Genomic DNA, 4,314 nt, shown 5'->3' on the forward strand with positions numbered 1-4,314 from the left:
TAGACAACAATATGAATGTAAACAAACAAATAAACAGCTCAATTATTACTATTATTATATCAATTAAAAGCTCAATTATTCAGTCAGGTGTTCATGGCATGTTCTGCAGAGCATTCTTGAAATCTGACATTAACAAAACATCAAATAGAAACCAGTTATTAATTTTCAGTTGATGTCTTTAAACATAGTGACTTTTGGTTGGAAAATGTTTAATGTCAAGTAAGATATAACCACACATTATTGTGAGTGTAGAGAATTCTTCCTGTACTGTTCAGATATGTGGATCTTGAGCAACAGGTGACGTCAGTGTAATTTTGCATGTCTCTGGATGGAAAAATACCAACACATGCGCACAACCACACCTCTGAGGTACTTTTTTTTCTTTTCTTGTAACTTCCTGTAGATTTTGTAGTGTATACAGCTAACAACCCCAAAATAGTCCAGTGAGAAAAGTTGGGTAAGTTTTTACATTTTTCAATAGATCCTGCATATTTTGTCTACTCTATAGAAAAGCGAACCAAACACATAATTATTTTTTCTTTCTTTGAGCAGTGTATAGTTTCTACTTTAGGGTGCTATTCCTGATCTAACCCTTAAACATGTAAACGTTGTTGGTGTAATGGAGTCAGGTTGAGTTAGTCATACTAAATATTATTTTTGTCTTGAATACAAAGAGTTATTTAATTAACGGATTTAATGTTGCCACATAAAACACATTTTAGGATACCCGACAAAACATTCTTTGTTTTTGTTTCTGCTTTTTTTATGTATTCTTCTATAAAAACCTAATTCATTCAGAAATACTGACATAGTATGGAGATTCTGGAAAAGTAAATGTTAGGCAACTTGTAATTAAAAAAGAGAAAGAGAAAACAGTGTTCACATTGTTCCTTGTGGCCAGTCCGTCAGGCAGAACCGGTTTTGAATGATCTTTGCTGAAAGAGAAGAGTTGGACATTTAAGTACTCGAGCAGTGGTAGTTTCAATTGTAGTTTCCCAATGAAAAATAAATACAAATTATATACTGATACACTGACTCCAGTGCAACTGCAGAATAAGATATCAAAGTGACGTATGTAAAAGAAGCGTACAGTATGTGTGTTATTGTTATTATTTTTTCTTTCTTTCATTTTTTCATTGTATTCTGTTATTGCAGGACTGTGTCCAGGCCACTGTGCCTCATCCACTGTCCACATTCTCCACTTCTCTGCCAGGTTTGTATGTTTATTTCAAATTATTTACAGTCCTTTGCAACTCTAAGCATTTAGTTATGTACATTAGAATTATGTCATTTTTGAATAGTTGCTATAGAAACCGTATTGCATATGCAATTTAAAGTTTAAGTTGGATTTCAAGTTAAAACTGCACTGAGTACATTTACTTCAACTTTCTTCATGTCAAATGTAACATTGTTACTGAACTTTGTGTAAGTTACATAAAGGAAGCACAATGATTTTGTAGTGAAATAACTGAAATGTGGTCCTAAAAATAATAAAAAGGTAAAAACTAAAAAGTAACAGACAAAAACACATAGCAATAGGGTTAAAATAAGATTAATTTATATTTTCAAAATATGTTATTGTCAATTTTTATAATTATTATTGCAATCTAGGACAACTTCCACAACACCCGGCCTGAACCAGGTATGATTCACACACACAAAAAAAATGTACATAAAAGTTATCTAGTCATTAAAATCTAAATACCATTTGTTAGTCTTTTTTTTTTCCCGAGCACACAAAATATGTAGCCTACACAATAATACCTTTATTCCTTGTCTCTAAAAATATTCTAATTCTAATGTTGATCTAATAAATCAACATTTGATTGTTTGATTTTTTTTAAAAATTATTATTATTTTTAACAATGTAGTACAACATTAAGAAGTCTTCAGTCTTGAAAACACAGTTTGAAGCATGACTATGATTCACACACACAAAAAAAATTTACATAAAAGTTATCTAGTCATTAAAATCTAAATACCATTTGTTAGTCTTTTTTTTTTTCTGAGCACACAAAATATGTAGCCTACACAATAATACCTTTATTCCTTGTCTCTAAAAATATTCTAATTCTAATGTTGATCTAATAAATCAACATTTGATTGTTTGATTTTTTTTTTAAATTATTATTATTTTTAACAATGTAGTACAACATTAAGAAGTCTTCAGTCTTGAAAACACAGTTTGAAGCATGACAACCACGTAAGTGTAGAATTCTTCTGTCACTGTTTATTTTAAAGGACAGGGTGGGAACAAGGGGATTGGGTTAAAAGACTTCTAGTTATAAACAAAAGGATGGGAGAACAACTTCACAATTAAGTGTTAATTGTATTTATTTATTTTTACATTTTTGCTATTAGTAGTTATTCACACTGTACATTTTTTGGTTCTCTCTCTCTCTCTCTCTCTATATATATATATATATATTGCCCTCTTTTCTTTTCCACCTAGTAACACTTAGGCCTAATCGTTACCATTAAAGTTTTTCAGCTTATGGAATTCAGATGTGAAATAGTATGTCCTTGTTCTGTGGTATTATATATGTCCATAAATACTACATTGGCAATTATACAAATTCAAGAAAGTAAATAAATAAATGACATTATATATTTCTTAATATCATAATATGACTGTTATAAAATGTCATCCCACCCTTCTTCCATTAGATCTGCATCAGTCGCCTTGTCGTGTCTGATGTAGACGTGTTACCGAATATATATATATATATATACACTGTGTATATATATTAACGTTGCCTACCGGTATATGAACTTCATCCAGTTTTGTAAGGTGACCTTGCTTTTCTCAAAAATTGAGCCCGCCCTGCATGTCTTTGTTACTTTCTGACTGTGGGTTCGTCTTTGACATTCCCTAAAATCGCCGTAAACATCCATCATTTACATTAGAAAGTTAATATCATAAACATTTACCAGTTAGCATGATAAATTGTAGTTTTTTTTAGAATAAACTTTTATTCTACATTTACCATTGGTATCCTCATTGGTTTGTGTCCTCTGGAATTTCTTTTTTTTTTTTTAACACAGTCTGCATTTCATCCTTGTTTTGATGAGTCTGTGTTTTTTTTGCCATTTAATTAACCTTCATGTACCTCTTCTGCTGGTCTGCTCACAAAGTGAAAAAACTTTCGTTCCAAGTCCCATTATTTCGCTGCTCAAAAAACCTGTCACCAAGAAAAACTACAAGGAGATCTAAAATAAAGAAGAAGAAAAACATGTACAACGTCTGATTCGGTAGGTGCCTTTTTGTCCTTATTTGGAAAAGCTTTTCAGTTTTCCAATGCACTGTTGGTAAATTAGACTGTCTCATGGCTGCATAAAACAAAACAAAAAAAGAATCTGATTACACAATTTACATAATTGTATTTCACTTACCCAAGTTCAGCATGACATGCCTCTCATTTATCATCACGTGTTTTCTTTTTTACTGAAAGAAGTGTGTCCCACTTTAAAGTATTCACAGGCAATGTGCACAAAGTTAAGCAGAAATGTCAGAAAGTTATTGTTTGTTGGATAATGTGGTTTTGCTGCAGCACCTGATGTAGCTGCTCTGATCAGATCACTTCAGCTAAAGGAAGAAGTGTGTACTGTTCCATATCAATACACTTTAGCAGACATTGAGGAATATTATCTAATTAAGTGTTGTGTTCAACCTCTTACATCTAGGGCTGAAAATCAAGATTCATCTCAACACAATAAGACTGTGGTTTGATTGGTGAAAACCCCTGTGAGGACACTGAAGTTTGTCCATCATGCAATTGCATTTTAAAGAATGTTCTTGAATTCTTTGTTTTGTGCTTGAAGTGAAATCTTCTGAACCCACTGGCTTTTGCGTATCAACCTGTTTTCCAAAAAAAAAGAAGGAATTATTATTAGTATTATTATTATACATGTAAAAGAACAATCTGTAATCGTACATCACGGCTCTGTGCGATATCTTTCATGGTGTTTAGCAATTCATTCTCCAGAGTTTGTCTGAACTCAATCTGTAATTTCTTCATTTGTTTGATCTCTTCACTTTCCATCATTCCCTGGTATTCTTCTTCAGTCTGTAAAACAAACGTGTGAATATGCATGAAATCTGAATATAATCAACAGGATATATAAATATAGATATCTACTATCTAACCACCATAAAACATCTGGAGCGGAATATTCAGAATGTTCAGTGTTATGATTTCATGATCTCAGTGATACTTGAACTTGATTGGCTGAGTGGCGATCTAATACAGTCTAACAGCACTGGGCCAGTTCAGTGTTTCTGCCACGACGCTTATCATTGTTTTTATCTCTGCA

General features: G+C 32.1%; 2 long non-coding RNA genes across 2 annotated transcripts; one reads left to right on the forward strand and one right to left on the reverse strand.

Annotated features, from left to right (window-relative positions):
- Positions 1–399: 399 nt before the first annotated feature.
- On the forward strand, positions 400–1,920 carry LOC107746723 (uncharacterized). The gene is made up of 4 exons (XR_001640726.1): positions 400–457; positions 1,156–1,213; positions 1,612–1,642; positions 1,872–1,920. It is a non-coding gene; the product is annotated as an uncharacterized LOC107746723 (long non-coding RNA).
- Positions 1,921–3,438: 1,518 nt separating this feature from the next.
- Positions 3,439–4,228, reverse strand: LOC107746721 (uncharacterized). Its single transcript, XR_001640725.1, has 2 exons — positions 3,936–4,228; positions 3,439–3,859 (listed from the first exon to the last, which is right to left on the reverse strand). It is a non-coding gene; the product is annotated as an uncharacterized LOC107746721 (long non-coding RNA).
- Positions 4,229–4,314: the final 86 nt, after the last annotated feature.

Source organism: Sinocyclocheilus rhinocerous, unplaced genomic scaffold (assembly GCF_001515625.1).
Source record: "Sinocyclocheilus rhinocerous isolate Xijiao unplaced genomic scaffold, SAMN03320098_v1.1 scaffold11028, whole genome shotgun sequence".
NCBI classification, from domain to species: Eukaryota; Metazoa; Chordata; class Actinopteri; order Cypriniformes; family Cyprinidae; genus Sinocyclocheilus; species Sinocyclocheilus rhinocerous.